At 45.1% G+C, this 19,419-nt stretch overlaps 1 long non-coding RNA gene across 1 annotated transcript in view; it reads right to left on the minus strand.

The window, feature by feature from the left end:
- Positions 1-2,987: 2,987 nt before the first annotated feature.
- LOC137560480 (uncharacterized) overlaps positions 2,988-19,419 on the minus strand; it is a 52,640-nt gene continuing 36,208 nt past the window's right edge. Inside the window, exons 2-3 of the long non-coding RNA XR_011029829.1 lie at positions 11,374-11,467; positions 2,988-3,066 (exon numbers count right to left, since the gene is read on the minus strand). This is a non-coding gene — a long non-coding RNA (uncharacterized lncRNA). The remainder of the gene's footprint in view (positions 3,067-11,373; positions 11,468-19,419) is intronic.

Below are 19,419 nucleotides of genomic sequence, written 5' to 3' on the forward strand. Positions count from 1 at the left end.
AGCAGATTAGAACAGGCATAGGAACTTATAGGATAGAAGAACTAAGGCTGAAAAAAATTGTTACAGAGTCTCTTTAAAGAAGCAGTGACTGACAGACACCTCCAGCTTGCAAAAGTACATATGGCCACGATGAGTCGGAGCCGGTCCAGGTAGAAAACACAGTCTATTTTAAAAACAGTTTAATTCAGAAAAAAAACTCTACTTGTGATGCGTTTTGCAGGATTTACCAGCTTCTTCAGGCAAAAAAATTATTGGGGTATCTGTAAACACAGATTTGCAGGCTCGGAGCCTTCATTCAAGTGGGCTTTAACATAGAAATTAACACCAAACTAGGGTTTCCTGTTTCTGTTACTTTACCAAATGAAAATGTACCAGTATGAGTGATGTTTCAAACCACACATCAAATATGTATGTTTTTGTTCTTGTGTTGCTGTATGTCCTGTCCTGTCTTTTGAACACATTATTTTGATGCAGCTATTCCAGGCCTATTCCATTTTAAGTAGTCAGTCATGTGACAATGTAGAACGCACATAGCACATTGAATGTTCCCCAGTCGGAGCGCAACTTATACTTAAGTGTCCCCTTTGCTGCTGATTCTTCCTATTAAGAGATTCTAATGTAGCTGCAGTGCAGGTCACAAAGAGTTAATATCCTACCAGCAGAGTGAGGAAGTGGGAGTGGTCTGTGCTCCCAGGGAGAGACTGTGTAACGATCGGTGTAACACAGAGAGGATCTGATTACCGGTGATCTGCAGTATCACCGAGAATACAGATATATACCCGATTATTGATGATCTGCAGTATCACCGATAATCAGATATATCTCTAACCTCTGGACACCTGAGTAATATGAGTGTTTGGTGCAACAGTAATACCTTGAGGAGAGCACCCGTATAGAGGGTGCTAGGCAGTACGAGATATTGCTTAGAGATCAGGTTCCTTCCAAAAGTCTGATGCTCCCCAAGCGGCGGAGCCAGGCCGAGAGTGGGAAGGACCAGAGAGTGAGTGACACCAATGGTGAAGTGTCACTGACAGGTCTGTGAACTATCTTCCAACAGGGAAGATAGTTCTCAAGGTCGGACAGGCCAGGTCGGTAACAGACAGACAATTCAGAACAGATACAGCAGACAGAAACGGAATCTTGAGACAAGCAATGTTCAGCAACAGAGAATCAGATATAGCGAAGTACCAAATCAGAGAACAAGAGAGAGGTCAGGAAAGCAGAAAGTCATAACAGATAATAACAATGCCTAATCTTAGGTGTGAGCTCCGTGATTCTCAACACCCTGGAACTAGTCTGATATATAACAGGATGGTAATACAGTTCCCTAGTCTTGGGTGTGAGCTCCTTGATCATCAACACCCTGGAACTAGTCTGAAGTAATAACAGGTTGATAATACAGTTCCCTAGTCTTGGGTGTGAGTTCCTTGATCATCAACACCCTGGAATTAGTCTAAAGTATAACAGAATGGTTATACAGTTCCCTAGTCTTGGGTGTGAGTTCCTTGATCATCAACACCCTGGAATTAGTCTGAAGTGATAACAGATTGGTAATACAGTTCCCTAGTCTTGGGTGTGAGTTCCTTGATCATCAACACCCTGGAACTAGTCTGAAGTAATAACAGATAATATCACAGATACTGACAAGGTCTGAGTGCTACCACGTAGTGATCGCAACGCCAGATACCAGAGAAATGACCAGCACCCAGTATATTTACACCAGTGCTCTCCAGCGCCTCCCCTAAGTGCTGGACCAATGAAACCTGGAGGAATTGTCAGCTGACTGGCTGGATCAGCTGGCACCCTTCTGACTGTCATAAAGGCTCTGCCTCTCAACGCACGCGCGCGCGTCTTTCTGAACCTGTGTGGACTATCAGTCCCAGCCACACCAGACATGTTTTGCAATGTACCTGTTGGTTTGAACGCGGGGCCAGCCGCACCGCTGTCAGAGCATGCGGCGGCCTCTCCACGTTCAACCAAACTGCTAGTGGTCGGTCCATGTGTGCAAACCGGCGCGTCGGACGCGGAATCCGCCGCCTTGTTCACTGGGCATGCGGCGGTTTCTCCGCGCTCCGTCAGGCCAGTGGATGCAGGCCCATGCACGCCAGCTGCTATGTTGGACACGAAATTAGCCGCCTTACTCTGAGTACTCGAGGCGCTTTTCTGCGTTTTCTCACAGACTGGCTGCTTCTTCCCAGAATACCTCATGCCAGTGATAACGATGTAGGGGGAGTAGTCCAGACAGCTGTTTGTCCAATAAAATTGTACTGCTGATTCAACAGGAAATGAAGCTACAGGATTCAGCCAGCCAGGTACTTTTAAAATATTCATTGTAAAAAGTACAAGTGTGCCATGTACATAATATTACTCTCTGCATTTAACATTGGGAAGTAAAAGCAGGGCTTTAAACCCCTATCCAAAATACCTATTTTTCTGTTTAGTGGAGAGCCAGGAAATCAATACTGTAAAGTAAGACAAAGTCTCGGAAGGCAAAACAGAAGTTTAGTATGTAGACGGTCATGTTGTTGGGTGGAGATGAAAACTGATCTGACCCTCCTCTGTTGTTGAGAATTCTGTGGATAGTATCGGCAGTGCTTAGGAATACATTATCACACCAGTGTAGTCAGTATATCTATTGAAATTCCTTAGAGGACTCGCAAAGCTACAAAAAGCCTTACTGAAGACTTTCATATCTGCGTGCCTTTGAAATCCGCCATGCAAATAAGCCAGATTCGCCAGGTACAGCGTGAATTCCCGAAAAGCGATTCCCCCCCCCCAACAGGGAGATGGAGGGAGCGGCGTAAGTAAGTGGTTTTAATTTCTCCACTCTTTTGGTCTACAGGAACATATTTCAGTTGTTCCTCTCCTCCTGAGACGTATTCAATTATACATGCAAAATTATGCAAGTGAAATATTTACATATTAAAACATCTTCTCTTTTCATTTTCTTCTGGTTTATTTTAACAGTTGCAAAGCGCTGAACCAGAAAGCAAATAGAATTCTGTTCTGCGGATTATTGCCTTAGTTTATCATCGGTCGGCATTTCTGTACGGCATTAAAGGAAACCTGCAGTGAAAGCAAAAAAGATGGAGACATGTTGATTTCCTGCTGTACGGGTCTCAAATAGTTCTCTATAAAGAAGAAAGTTAAGTTGCTTTCTATTTTTAAAGGATACCCGAGGTGACATGTGACATGATGAGATAGACATGGGTATGTACAGTGCCTAGCACACAAATAACTATGCTGTGTTCCTTTTTTCTTTCTATGCCTGAAAGAGTTAAATATCAGGTATGTAAGTGGCTGACTCAGTCCTGACATGAAGTGACTACAGTGTGACCCTCACTGATAAGAAATTCCCCTTTTTACCTCTTTCTTGCTCTCAGAAGCCATTTTATGTTAGGAAAGTGTTTTATAGTTGGAATTTCTTATCAGTGAGGGTCACACTGTAGTCACTTCCTGTCTGAGTCAGGACTGAGTCAGCCACTTACATACCTTATATTTAACTCTTTCAGGCAGGGAAAGAAAAAAAGGAACACAGCCTAGTTATTTGTGTGCTAGGCACTGTACATACACATGTCTACCTCATCATGTCACATGTCACTTCGGGTATCCTTTAAGCAATAAACTGAATTTCCAGACTAAAAATCTACTCAGCAGCACTGAAAAGGCTTGGTGTTTCTTTAACAGTTTCACAGCATCAGAACTTTGTTTTTCTTACTCAAGTCTCATTTTTAGCTGCACAGAAGAAAATTGCCCGCCCATTGTTACCCTGATGTTGTGCAAAGCATGATGGGATTTCTAATGATGTTATTGTCCTTCTGCTGTTTTGGTGCAAATTTGTTTTTTTTCAATTTTGAGTTTGAGATTATGAAGCCTTGCGCTCAGCTGGGAGGGGTGATCAGGACACAGGACGGTTGGAACTGTGTCTCATGCTCCCTGTCACCTCATTTTAACCAAAAAGATGGCTGCTCCCATGAAATCACAAACATTTGCCTGTTCTTTCAAAACAGGGTGGGTAAGAGATTATATTACCTATCTATTTTAATTAACATAACTAATGTAACTTCTTGACAGTATGTTTAGGCTGATGTTCCCCTTTAATCATCTTTATCCTGCTAAACGAGTACCTCCTTCTCCAGAAAGTGTATTTTTTCCTCTTTGATCCACTTGGTCGGAGAATGGGCTAACAGGAAGAGGCAGAGCTGTTCACCTTATTAGCTTCGCCTCTTCAATTGTCAATTGCCGCCTATCTCGGTCCCTTCCAGTTGTTCTTTCGCATGCCTGCAGTGTGTGCCAGGCACAGAATGTCAGAGTGTGCAATCAGCCCTCATTAGCTCCATGAAAAATACAGCAAAGGAGTAGGGTGGTGCGCTAGGACATGCAGAGTGTGCGCGCACGCGACCTGGATGAACATCATGCCGTGACACTGAAAAATTTCAGAGGTTGTGGCCATATTAAACACATGCACCTTGTACTGTACGTGCTTTTGTTGCAGAATGTAGGAACACTGCGTGGATGCTCCTAGAGCCCTTAACATCGACATGTTTCGATAGTATACGACTATCTTCATCAGGATGGACCTGGTCCTCTGGAAGAGATTTATAGATGACGTCCTGCTCGTCTGGAGGGGCTCGAAAGATGCTTTGGGGAAGTTTGTGGATAAAATAAACAATAATGATTGGGGGCTGAAGTTTACAGCAGAGATAAGTGAGAGGGAAGTTAATTTTCTAGATGTATCTATTTATATAGAGGGAGCGGAACTGAAAACTAGAACCTATAGGAAAGCCACAGATGTGAATGGATACATCTTGGCTAACAGCTGCCATTTACCGGCATGGTTGGAGAACATTCCCAAAGGTCAATTCATGAGACTTAAACGGAATTGTACAGAGGAGGAGCAATATAAAAAAGAAGCCGATATAATGTCGGGACAATTTATGGAGAAGGGATATGAGAAGGATGCTCTGGAACAAGTGAAATGGGAGGTGGGGATAATGGAGAGGAAAACATTGTTAGAAAAAAAACAAAAGCAGGATACTGCAGATTTTTGAATGAGATTGAATTTGAAATACAACTCACAAATAGGATGTGTAAAGGGGATCATTAGAAAGCACTGGGGGATTCTGAAAGGCGATAAAATTTTGAGGGAAATATTGCCAGAGTATCCTTCTTTTGTGTTTAGAAAAGTAAGCAATATAGGCCTGAAAATAGCTACGGCCAATCATAATCGAGGGGACCTACAAAGGATTCAGGGGGAGGGGTTTGTAAGATGTGGGAGGTGTCAGAACTGTCATAGAACTAAGGGATATGCTAAAATGTTACAAGTAAAGGAGGGGAAGGAAATATACAGTATTGATGAATTAATAGCATGTGACACCAAAGGGGTTATATATTGCCTTATATGCCCGTGTGGCAAAAGGTATATAGGACGTACAAAGAGGGAAATGCATAAGCGTATAGGGGAACATTTTAATAATATTTTGAAGGGTTGGGAGGGGCATCCCCTCTCGAAACATTTTAGACAGCACCATGGAAGCAAATTGAATAATGTGATATTTTTTGGATTGGAAATAATCCGGAGAGACCCCAGAGGGGGAAACTACATAGCAAAAATGTCAAGAAAAGAAAGCCAATGGATTTTTAATTTAAACACTATGGTACCTAATGGCTTAAATGAAGAATGGGAGATGTTTGGTTTCTTGCAATGAGATGAATGGGAGCCACCTGAGTGCATGGATCACCTGGGTCTCTATGGAGGGAGAGGGGGAGCTTTTAGGAGGAAGCTTTTAGGAGGATGTTTTCAAAAAATGACTGAAAAATGATCAGAAAATGTCCAGAAAATGTTTGAAAAATGCCCAATAAATGCCTAAAAACGCTCAAAAAATGCCCAATAAATGCCTAAAAACGCTAAAAAAAAATGCCCAATAAATGCCTAAAAACGCTTAGAAAATGTAAAAATAATCTATGGAGGGTGAAAAATTGAGACTTAGAGAATTGAGGGCAACTATGAGTAATGAATGGAGTTCCCCTTTAAGGAAAGGTGGAGATTTGATAGATTGGATGTCTATAAAAAGCAGGAAGTGGTGGCCAGTGGGTATCCCTCATCCTGATGAAGATAGTCGTATACTATCGAAACATGTCGATGTGAAGGGCTCTAGGAGCATCCACGCAGTGTTCCTACGTTCTGCAACAAAAGCACGTACAGTACAAGGTGCATGGTTGCATATGGGAGTTCTGAAAGCAGGAAATCGCATTGGAACGCTGGTTGGAACGCAGGAGCCCGGAAAGGGAAGTGACGTCACTCCCAACTGGCCAATCACCCGGAAAGCTGTGCAGCCGGAGCGCACGGAGCTGTAAGGAGCTTGCAAACGGACGCCATACCGGGGGAGCGGCGATACGGAAAGAGAGAGGAGTCCTGCTTGCGAGGCTACCGGCCGGAGCCCGCATGTGAAAATTAGAAAAGCTGCAAGACGCGTAAGTGACTGGACGCACAAGTGATTGAAAGCGTCCTTTGCGGCAGGTGGATAGACACTCTGAGATAACGGAGGGGACTGCTATAAACGCATAGGCGGATTGACCCAATACACTTATCTACACGGATTTTACTGGAGAATTTTTTATGGGGAATTTTTATTAGAGATTCAGGTGGCTCCATGGTATGCATGACAGTGTGCATGGCATGAATGAAGTTATATTGTTCCACTTATTATTATTTTTTTAGAAGACATATGCAGGAGGGGATATAGTGGAGAACTTTTGAAGTGATCTTGTATATGAAACCCTTTATGCTTATATGGTTTTAACTCCAAAGGCTAGATATTTTTTATGCATAGATAAAAAAACTATCAATTACAAACTTGGATACGAGCGCTATTCTCTGTTTTTTGTCTATTTTTATGTTTTGTGGGGATTAAAGGGATACCCACACCTTGAGAATTAAGCAGCTGATTGATTGGGAGGATAGGGAGACAGAGTAGCGCCTTTTTACTTCTCCTTCTTTTTGCATGTTCCTCTTCATGCATGAATGCAGCCATGCTGTACCCGCTCAATCACGGCCGCGACTGTGCACCTGCGCAGTAACACCAAGCCACCCATGGATGAGGGGTTCCTGCGCAGGCTTGGCCATACTCACACAGACGCAGTACGGCCATGCTGATGCACGAAGAGGAGGATCGCAGTACATTGCTGAGGAGAGGGAAGCTTCTTATCTCCCCTCCCACATTCCTGCTCCTCACTGACTGGCTGAGAGCAGTTTCAGTGTGACCGGTGGCTGAGGAAGAAGCTGCTGAAATATGATTTATGATGTACTCGCATGTTTACAAAGCAAGCTAGATATGACAGTGCAGTTTCTAGGAGAGGGGGAAAAAAAAGAGTAAGGGAGGAAATTACATCAGGATTGGCTTCAGTCGGAGGCAGTAAAGATGGAAGATACCTAAAAGTTTTCTCTTTATTTATTATATAAAATTCAGTGAAATTAAAATGAGGATACAGTGCAATACATATGTTATGTAAGTAGAACAAGTATTTATCTACTTATATATGTGTTATTTTTCCCTGAAATACTATAGCTGTCCCTGTTGCTTTAAGTAGGGGCCACATTACATTTTTGGCTTGTATTACCACATAAAGATAGATATGTCCAAAAAGCAAGACAATAATTCATTAGCTACAGACAGCGGGCGAAGCCATGCAGATGATTCCGGATGCCTTTGTATTCCGAGCATACACCCAGAAGCACCGGTTTATTGACTGCTGCTTTTAAACTTGTGACCTTGTCATGTAAATATAGAGCAATATTTTGGATGCATGTAAAGTTTTTCCTGATCACGGGAGCAGAGAGCACGGCGGTTTATGGAGGTCGTCAGAAAAGGGTTGATCAACATGGTAATTTGAGTCTTTTACACGTATAATTAAGGAGCAGCATGTCTGGGCCAGACGGAACATTCCGCAGCAGACAGAAAGCAAAGCCTGCAATTAGCATAAATATTACCAATGTCCCCGGCTGTCATCTCAGCCCACGTGACAAAGCTGTGCCTTTTGTTCTGAGGCTGAGGATATTATTGAACGATGTCAACAGCAGCGACTGTAACATATGAATCGGTCCAGCTAATATAACTTAATTAGAAGGACACCCCCATATCATTAAAGGAGAATTCCTGGAGACATTCCAGCGGGGTAAAACTCAAAATTAATTTTGGTCTAAAGCAGTGGTTCTCAAAATGGGTGCTGCGGCATCCTGGGGCGTCATTAACACTTTCCTTCAGGGCCTGTTTCCACTACCAGCTATTTGCTGGAACCCTTGTGTTACTTTATTGTCCCTTAGTGGTCAGTGAGAAATCATGATTGTTTTCACCTTCCTTTTCTAGGCATTGGTCTGTCTCTGGTAGTGTCCTCTTTTTCATTAAGGCCGGTTTCACACTGCAAACTGGCAGCAGCAATGCAGTGCGTCACGCCCGCTACACCGCAGAAACAGGCCTCCAGGAAACACTGCGTTAGTACTCGGTGTTCCCTGTCTGGCCACCAGCCAAGCAGGAAGTGACACACACTTGTCATCACTTCCTGCTTCAGGTATGCGGAAGTGCATGGAAGCGTATTGCTACTATAGAGTCACCATAGCGTCACTATAGAGTAACATAACTTCCGGTCCGACGCAGAAAGTTAACGTAGTTTTGTCCTATCATCGGGGATGCGGTGAAAACGTCAGTTCTGTCGCGTCACGCCTCACCATGGCAGTATGAAAGTCTCCATAGACTTTCATTGACCGATGGTGGGGTGCGGTAAAAATATCGAACTGCCCCGGGGTAAAAGGGCCCTGAAAGGAATCCACATTTATGCTCTATGTTGTAATAGATTTTTCTTTTTACTTATATAAATACTGCACTATGGATTTTGTCTTGCATTGCATTTGAGCGTTATCAGGAGCGCCCTATCCAGAAAAGTTTGAAAACCACTTTGTCTAAAGCATTTAACACAGTGATGATAGCGAAAAACATATGACTGGTTTTCCAAGTTACTTAAAGAGAATCTGTATTGTTAAAATCGCACAAAAGTAAACATACCAGTGCGTTAGGGGACATCTCCTATTACCCTCTGTCACAATTTTGCCGCTCCCCGCCGCATTAAAAGTAGTCAAAAACTGTTTTAAAAAGTTTGTTTATAAACAAACAAAATGGCCACCAAAACAGGAAGTAGGTTGATGTACAGTATGTCCACACATAGAAAATACATCCATACACAAGCAGGCTGTATACAGCCTTACTTCTGAATCTCAAGAGATCACTTGTGTGTGTTTACCTTCTGTCCCCAGATTCTCTCATGCACTGAACATTACAGGCTTCCTGCAGACAGCTCTGCCTATGTCGTTAATTCCTTAGTATGTGACAGACAAGCTCCTTTCACAGCCTCCAGAGGAGGATTTTTATCCAGCTCTCTTCTATCACTGATAAGATAGCAGAGAAGCTGCTGGCTTATGTAAATAAAACACACACTGGAGTGTGCATAGAGGAACAGTTCAACACTGAAGAACTTGGCAGCCTTCCAGACACAGGCCGACAGGGGAAAGATACATTGATTTATTACAGAGATGGTTATAGTAGAAAGAGCTGCAGCAAGCCAGATCACATTAGAATAGGTTTAGGAACTTGTAGAAAGGTAGAAAAAACGTTGTAATTTTTGTTACAGAGTCACTTTAAAGAGTTAATACTAAAACTTTGTACTTCCCTTAGAAGCTAACTAATAAGATAATTTCCCTACCAAAATGATCAGATTGTGTTGATATGTACTAAGCTGTGCACTCAATGTGGAAAGATCTGCTGTATCCAGGGGAGAAGCAGAAAACTTTTTCTCCTTTAGGGTCGTTCAGATCAACGGCTCACGGCAACCCGTCTAGTCACAATGAAACTCTTTTGTGCTACCGCACAGAAAAGTGCTTGACGCTGTTCGTTGCTGTTTATGGTCATGTTGAAGAGCCTGAGGGAGTTCAGTGTAGCCACAAACACAACTGATTCCAAGGACAACTCGATTGTCCACAGCAGTTGACCAAATGACAACAATTGACAGTAAACATTGTGAGATGAATGCCCCATTCATCTCAATTGCAATGCAGTGAATCCTTAACATTAAACTTGGCTGGGGGGGGGGGGGGGGGGGAATGGAAACAATATCCATCTGAACCAGCCCTCAGTAATGAATTACAAGACAATCAGTTATTTGGAGGCATTACATGTATCTGCTGGCTACCTGTGACTTTGACCCGAAGTCTCCATTAAAATGCTGTTCTGTATAATTCTACTACTTTACCCTGAAAGTGAAGAGTTTACTTAAAGGACAGTTGCTGTTTCTCTCTCGATAGGAGACAGCGTGTTAGACTTGGTAAACACACATCAAGCTCTCTGACCGTCAGTACTGGTGCACCCCAGGGCTGTGTGCTTTCCCCACTGCTCTACTCACTGAACACCAATGACTGCATCTCCACAGATCCATCTGTTAAGGTTCTGAAGTTTGCAGATGACACAACAGTAGTTGGTCTCATACAAAACGGGGATGAATCTGCATACAGGCATGTGGTGGGACAGCTTTCCTCCTGGTGCAGCAGCAACAACTTGGAACTAATTGCTCAAAAAACCATGGAGATGATAATAGACTTTAGGAGATCTCCCCCCCAGCACCTCTCCTTAACTATAAATGGATCCACAATAACCCAGGTAGAGTCATTCAAGTTTCTTGGGTCCACAATCTCACACAACCTAAAATGGGATAACAATACGGCCACTATTGTCAAGAAAGCGCAACAGAGGATGTACCATCTACGGCAGCTGAAAAAGTTTGGCCTACCTCAAAATTTAATGGTGCAGTTCTACACTGCAATTATTGAATCCACCATAACATCATCTATGACTGTATGGTTCGGCTCCTGCTCAGCATTAGAAAAAGGGAGGCTGCAGCGAATCATCCGATCAGCGGAAAGGATAATTGGCTGTAGCTTACCTTCCCTGCAGGATCTTTACGCTAGCAGGTGCAGAAAAAGAGCAACCAAAATTGCCTCTGACCCCTCTCACCCAGCTCACTCCATCTTCCAGCGCATGCCTTCAGGAGTAAGATTCCGGTCAATCGCTACCAAAACCTCCAGACACAGGAACAGCTTTTTTCCTCAAGCGGTAGCCATACTTAATGCTGAACTACGTTAGAGCTGCTACTGCTGGGACTTGATAGTAATCAGCACAAAACTGAAAATGAACGATTCTCACATTGCTTACTGCCACTACACTTATAATGTCCTTGACTTGTAATATACACACTGTCTGTCCTTGTATTGTTTATGTTTGTGTTTGTTAAGCAACTGCCAAGACAAATTCCTTGTAGGTGCAAACTTACTTGGCGAAATAAAATTGATTCTGATTCTCTCTGTGTGCTGTCTTCCACTCTTCTCTCTGGCCAGCACTGAGTACACAGAGCAACTGTCTTCTCTCTGCACACAAAGAGCAGACAGTATGAATGAGCAGAAGGGAAGAGAACGGAGAGAAATAGAGAGGCCAGGCAAAACTACAGACCAAACCATGCTATGGTTACATTTTCACACAGTTTTTCAGTAGAAAAAATAATTTTACAGAGGAAAAACAGCAAAAGTATTTTTAGTGAACACTTCCTTCGGGATATAGTAGTGGATTCATGTACCTGGATGCATTACAGTGTCTGTTTAAAGGAGAACTTTATCAAGTGTCATTGAATTGAGCAGTCAGCAGTAATACTGTAGTATTTGTAATTTATCAGCTACAGAATCTTTAGAACTCTTCCTAGCCAAAATGATAAGGAAGTCACTATAACCTCAGATCAAAAGATTAATGTGGCTTTAAAGTCATGATGTTCTGTTGTAATAAATTAATTGCGACATAAAATCCAAAGTGCAGTATTTATAAAGTAAAAATAAATAAATAAATAAAAATAAAAATCTCTTTATTACACCATAGACCATAAATACCAAATCCTTATAGTGAAAAAGAGAATACTACCAGGGACAGACAAATGCCTGTAAAAGGAAGGTGACATCAATCATGATTAGAGATGGGCCGAACAGTTCCCGGCGAACTTCCGTGGTTCGCGTTCGCGGAGAACCGCAAACTTTTCCGGAAGTTCGATTTGCCCCCATAGTGCATCATTAGGGTCAACTTTGACCCTCTACATCAGTCAGCAGGCACATTGTAGCCAATCAGGCTACACTCTCTTCTGGAGCCACTCCCCCCTTATAAAAGGCAGGCAGCGTCAAGCATTGGACTCACTCGTGTGCCTGCAGTAATTAGATAAGGGAGAGCTGCTGCATAGAGAGCTATAGGGTAAGCTTAGTTAGGCTCTTGTAGGCTTATTAGCTTGCTCCTTGCTGATTCTTATTGCTAAAAGAGCACCCCACAACAGCTCTTTTGAGAGCTATTCTTGTTCTTGTGATCTTTTTTTTTTTTTGTGGCCCACTTGCATTATATACAGCCCTGTCAGTCAGTCGCAGCTGGCCTTTGGTGTAATTGCTACTGTGCCACTGCCAGGCCCAGCACATTCAGTGACTACCTGTGTGTGTGACTGGCAGCTGCAGATTTGTAATCTCATCCCAATCACTGCACCTGTTCACTGTTCAGTGCACCTACCTACCTACCTACCTACGTGAGCGCACGCATTGTTAATACCACCAGTCATTGCACCTGTTCACGGCGGTACCTGTGTGTGTGTGTGACAGGTGCACATTATAATACCCATCACTGCATATACCTTCCTGTTGTTCACAGTGCACCCTCCTACCTACGTGTGCACATGCAGTGTCACTGTGCCTGTCCGGTACCTGTCTGTGTGTGACAGGTGCACATTATAATACCTATCACTGCATATACCTACCTGTTGTTCACAGTGCACCCACCTACCTACGTGAGCGCAGGAAGTGTCACTGTGCCTGTCCGGTACCTAGGCACGTGCACAGGGGGGTGCTCTGGGTGCCCAGGCACCCCCCTTTTTAAAATCTTCAAAAAAAGGCCCCTCTCGCCGAGCAACTTGCAAAAAATAAGCTCCGCCCCGACCTCGATAAGCCCCACCCATCCGCGGGAAGCTCCGCCCCCGCCTGGGACACTTTCAAGTGAAGAGGGCCAGACAGGAATCCTAGTGTGGCATACTGACCTCTCCCTCCACCTAGGACCCATACTGACCTCTACCTCCCCCAGCACCCATAGTGACCTCTCCCTCCACCTAGTACCCAGTGACCACTCCCTCCCCTAGCACTCACAGTGACCTCTCCCTCCACCTAGGACCCATACTGACCTCTCCCTCCTCAGTACCCACAGTGACATCTCCCTTCACCTAGCACCCACAGTGACCTCTCCCACCTAGCACCCACAGTGACCTCTCCCTTACCCGGCACCCACAGTGACCATTCCCTCCATCTAGCACCCACAGTGACCTCTCCCTTCACCTAGCACCCACAGTGACCTCTCCCTCCACCTAGCACCCACAGTGACCTCTCTATCCCCAGCTCTAGCAGTGATCCTGCCTACCCCAGCACCCACACTGACCTATCCCTCCCCCAGCACCCACAGTGATTTTTTTCCTTCCCCTGTGGCTACCCTCCTGTCCCCTGCAGCACCCACAGGGACCTCCCATCCCAAAAGCAGCACCTACAGTGACCTCTCCCATTGCCAGCACCCACAGTGGCCTCTCCCAACATCCAGCATTCACTCCCTCCTCCAGTAACCACACTGACTTCTCCCAGCAGCACCCACAGTGACCTCCCCTTCCTCCAGCACCCATACTGATCTCTTCCTATCACAGCACCCACAGTGGCATACCCTTCCCCCAGCACCCACACTGACCTCTACCTCCCTTAGCAGCACCTATGCCATTCATAGCAGCACCCATAGTGACCTCCCACCCCCTGCACCCACAATGACCTCTACCTCCCGAGACCCACAGGGACCTCCCCCAAAGGACCCACAGTGACCTCCCTTTCCTCCAGCACCCATACTGACATCTACCTTCCACAGCACCCACAGTTACTTCTCCCCCCAGCACCCACAGTGACCTACCCTTCCCCCAGCAACCACACTGACCTCTACCTCCCCTAGCAGCAACTATGCCATTCATAGCAGTATCCACAGTGACCTCCCACCCCCTGCACCTACAGCAATTCCACCAATATTCAGCACCCACATTACACTCAACCAGTAACCCCCACTATAGCAAGCACCCAGTACTTGCAACAATCACCCAATAATCACATCCGGCCTCAATATGGCACTTAGTACTTGCATCAAACAGCCACATGACACCCAGTACCTGCACCCCTTCACCCTATAGCTGGCACCCAGTACTCACACCTACATGGCACAGTACTTGCACCCAGCCCCAACATGACACTCTCTACTCACACCTGCACACTGCCTTCACATGGCACCCACTATCTGCACTCACATAATTAGTACTAGCACCCAAACTACCTGCACTCAGAACCCACATGACACACAATGCCCACCCATAGCTAGCACCCAGTGCAGGCATGGCACCAAGTATTTGCACCTATGTGATACCCAGTACCTGCACCCAACACCCACATGTTGCATCTGCAGTAGTTCCAGTTGCACTAAGCCTCCACTTGGTGCCCAGCACCCACACCAAGCACTCACATATGACATCCAGTACTTGCACCCAGAACTCACAAGGGACTGAGTACCTGCAATAAACACCTACATGATGGTTGATACACACCCATACAGCCAGAATCCACATGACACCCTGTGCCAGCACCCAGAACCCACATGGCACCCAGCATCTTCCTTTAGCACCCACATGACAACAAATACCCCACTAGCCAGCACCCTTCCACCCATATGTCACCATGTACACACTCCCAGTACCCACTTGGCACTCAGTATTTGCACCGAAGACCCACATACCCCCATAATCAACACCCACATGGCACAGTACTCACACGTCACCAAGCCAAAGCCATTATATGCACCTAGTACTCGTGTGTGTGTGTGCGTGCATGCGTGCGTGCGTGTGTGTGTGTGTGTGTGTGTGTGTGTGTGTGTGTGTGTGTGTGTGTGTGTGTGTGTGTGTGTGTGTGTGTGTGTGTGTGCGTTAAGACTGCCTTATGCTTTCTGGAGAGGGGGTATTACATACACAAGTTAGCACGATTTATCGATTTCAAATTTGGGCACCACCCCCTTGAGGATCCTCTGCATGGCACTGCCCCTTCCTGCAGCACCCACACTGACCTCTATTTTTCCCGGAATCCACCCCTTTCACTCATAGCTAGCACCCAGTACTCACACTCACATGACACCAAGTATCTGCACCAGGCCTAAAATTGCACCCAGTACTCACACCTGCACACAGCTTCCACATGCCCCCCGCCCCCACTATCTGCACCAAGCACCCACTTAACCCGTACATGCACCCAAAGTACCTGCATTCAAAACCCATGTGATGCCCAAAGCCCACCCATAGCCAGCACCCAGTACAGGCATGGTGCCAAGTATTCGCACTAATGCCAGGCCCCTTTTTTAAATTTGAGCACCCCCCACTTAAGGACCCTCTGCACGGCCCTGCCGGTACCTGTCTGTGTGTGACAGGTGCACATTGTAATTTGATCAGCTGGACAGTCACTGTTGTTCAGTCATTGAGCTACCACAACCCCGCGACCATATGGGCTTGAAAGTCGCCACGGCCTGCACTCTCGCCATGGCGCGCACCAGTCCAGCACGGCCGTCACTACACAAACAGCTGTTTGCGGTGCGTTACACAGTGAGTTTGGGGTGTCAGTGTGAAGCAGTACTCTAATTACACTCCCTGATTTATGTATACACATGCAAGATGTTTTAAAGCACTTTAGGCCTCCAATTTAGCATTCAATGTGATTTCTGCCCATAAAACGCTGCTTTGCGTCAAATCCAGAATTTTTTCCCCGGGACTTTTGGCGTCTGTCCCACTCCACGATGCCCCCCTCCAGGTGTTAGACCCCTTGAAACATCTTTTCCATCACTTTTGTGGCCAGCATAAGTGTTTCTAGTTTTCAAAGTTCGCCTCCCAATTGAAGTCTATTGCGGTTCGCGAAAGTTCGCGCGAACTGAACTTTTGCGGAAGTTCGCGAACCGAAAATCGGCAGTTCTGGCCATCTCTAACCATGATTTCTCATTGACCACTAAGGGACAGTATAGTAGCACAAGGATTTGGTGTAGACCTTTTACAAAGACCAAATAATGTCATAATCATGGACGGTGTATACCTGATATGGTTTAAAATAAACAAAATTATACATACCTGGGGCTTCCTCCAGCCCCCTCCAGGCTGATTTCTCCTTCACCGTCCTTCAACGCCGACTGGACTCCCCCCAATTGGCTTTTGGAAAGTCCACCTGTCCGGGGCATACTTCGCATGCCGCCCTCCCCCGTCACACTCCCGTGGCAGGGAGCATTGAGCTGGACTGCACCTGTGCCGACTGGAGGATACCAGGCGTAGAGATGAGCGTAATAACCTAATTACGATTTCGCGAAATTTTGCGTAATTAGTGTAATTACGATTATGGCCGTAAGTACATAATCGTAATGAAGAAGGATTTCGTGAAATTTCGCGTAAGCGTAATTTTCGCGTAATTTTCGCATTACAATGGTTATTTGTTCATGCCGTAATTTCGCATTAAACGCTACCGTAATTTCGCGTTAAACCGTAACGCTCCGTATAATATAAAAAAGCCGCCGACTTTAAGGGTTAATAGCAAAGCCCCCTTAAATGCTAAGAGCCTCAAATTTAGAGAATATATTAAGGAGATCAGGAGGAATAAGAGGAAAAAATTTTTTTTCAAAAAGACCTTATAGTTTTTGAGAAAATCGATGTTAAAGTTTCAAAGTAAAAATGTATACATTTAAAAACCCGCCGACTTTAACGGTTAATAGCAAAGCCTGCTTAAAGTTTAGGAACACCAAATTCCTAGGGTATATTAAGGGGATCAGTGGGAATAAGAGGAAAAATTTTTTTTCAAAAAGACCTTATAGTTTTTGAGAAAATCGATTTTTAAGTTTCAAGGACAAAAATGTCTTTTAAATGCGGAAAATGTCAGTTTTTTTTGCACAGGTAACAATAGTGTATTATTTTCATAGATTCCCCCAAGTGGGAAGAGTTTTACTTACTTCGTTCTGAGTGTGGGAAATATAAAAAAAAAAACGACGTGGGGTCCCCCCTCCCAGACCTCTTTAACCCCTTGTCCCCCATGCAGGCTGGGATAGCCAGAATGCGGAGCACCGGCCGCGTGGGGCTCCGCACCCTGACTATACCAGCCCGCATGGTCCATGGATTGGGGGGTCTCGGAAGGGGAGGGGCAGCCAAGCTTTCCCCTCCCCCTCCGAGCCCTTGTCCAATCCAAGGACAAGGGGCTCTTCTCCACCTCTGATGGGCGGTGGAGGTGGAGGCCGCGATTTCCTGGGTGAGGGGTTCATGGTGGAATCTGGGAGTCCCCTTTAAAAAGGGGTCCCCCAGATGCCCACCCCCCCTCCCAGGAGAAATGAGTATAGAGGTACTTGTACCCCTTACCCATTTCCTTTAAGAGTTAAAAGTAAATACGCGTCCGTGCAGGACGCTAAGTCCCCGCAGCTCCCGCTGTCCACCCCGCCCACATCTGTCACCCACATGTCACCCACATGTGGGTGACATGTGGGAGAGGCGGGGAGGGCAGCGGAGCCGGCAGGGACTCCTTCAAATCAGAAGGAACCCCATTGGTCTGCTAAGGACCAATGGGGCTCCTTGGAGCCCAAATACAAAGATGCTTTCGAGAGCTCTGAGCTATAGCTCAGAGCTCTGTCGGGTCCTGCAGCACAGACGCGGTGGCGGCGGCGGTGGTGAGTGACGTCGGGTGCGGCGTAGTTACAATGTAACAAAGTTGTTACATTGTAATAACTTTGTTACATTGTAACTGATAAAACATTTCCGAGGATATTGCGTGGGATCATTTATTTAAAGGGACAGGTAAGTATTAATGGTTAATTAAGAATATTAAAGGACTTTTTTCGTGGTTATGTTTTTTGTTCAATTAAAATACTTTTTCTATGTGTTTGTGTGTTTATTTACTTTTAACTCTTAAAGGAAATGGGTAAGGGGTACAAGTACCTCTATACTCATTTCTCCTGGGAGGGGGGGTTGGCATCTGGGGGACCCCTTTTTAAAGGGGACTCCCAGATTCCACCATGAACCCCCCACCCAGGAAATCGCGGCCTCCACCTCCACCGCCCATCGGAGGTGGAGAAGAGCCCCATGTCCTTGGATTGGACAAGGGCTCGGAGGGGGAGGGGAAAGCTTGGCTGCCCCTCCCCTTCCGAGACCCCCCAATCCATGGACCATGCGGGCTGGTATAGTCAGGGTGCGGAGCCCCACGCGGCCGGTGCTCCGCATTCTGGCTATCCCAGCCTGCATGGGGGACAAGGGGTTAAAGAGGTCTGGGAGGGGGACCCCACGTCGTTTTTTTTTTATATTTCCCACACTCAGAACGAAGTAAGTAAAACTCTTCCCACTTGGGGGAATCTATGAAAATAATACACTATTGTTACCTGTGCAAAAAAAACTGACATTTTCCGCATTTAAAAGACATTTTTGTCCTTGAAACTTAAAAATCGATTTTCTCAAAAACTATAAGGTCTTTTTGAAAAAAAAATTTTTCCTCTTATTCCCACTGATCCCCTTAATATACCCTAGGAATTTGGTGTTCCTAAACTTTAAGCAGGCTTTGCTATTAACCGTTAAAGTCGGCGGGTTTTTAAATGTATACATTTTTACTTTGAAACTTTAACATCGATTTTCTCAAAAACTATAAGGTCTTTTTGAAAAAAAATTTTTTCCTCTTATTCCTCCTGATCTCCTTAATATATTCTCCAAATTTGAGGCTCTTAGCATTTAAGGGGGCTTTGCTATTAACCCTTAAAGTCGGCGGCTTTTTTATATTATACGGAGCGTTACGGTTTAACGCGAAATTACGGTAGCGTTTAATGCGAAATTACGGCATAAACGAAACGTGAAATTTCGCGTTGAAAATTACGCTTACGGTATTTTCAATTACGATTTTAATGGCAATTTCGCTACGCTAATTTCGCATCGTAATCGCAAATTTCGCATGCGTAATTATAGTAATGCGAAATTACGAAAATTTCAGCTCAACTCTAACCAGGCGGCCAACAGGGATGGTGAGGGAGTGATCAGCCTAGAAACAGTTAACTGTACATTAGATTGTAAGCCTCTGGCAGGGTCCTCCCTTCCCTAGTGTAATATACAGGATCGTGTGTTCCTGTCTTATGACAGCCTGTACTTGTATTACTGAGCCTACCTAACCAGCCCAAATCGTATGATCATGTATTTTGTAAGCTGTTTGCATAGTTTAGCTTTGCTCTACAGTATGTTGTATAACCT

This window comes from Hyperolius riggenbachi, chromosome 1 (assembly GCF_040937935.1).
Source record: "Hyperolius riggenbachi isolate aHypRig1 chromosome 1, aHypRig1.pri, whole genome shotgun sequence".
Taxonomy (NCBI): domain Eukaryota; kingdom Metazoa; phylum Chordata; class Amphibia; order Anura; family Hyperoliidae; genus Hyperolius; species Hyperolius riggenbachi.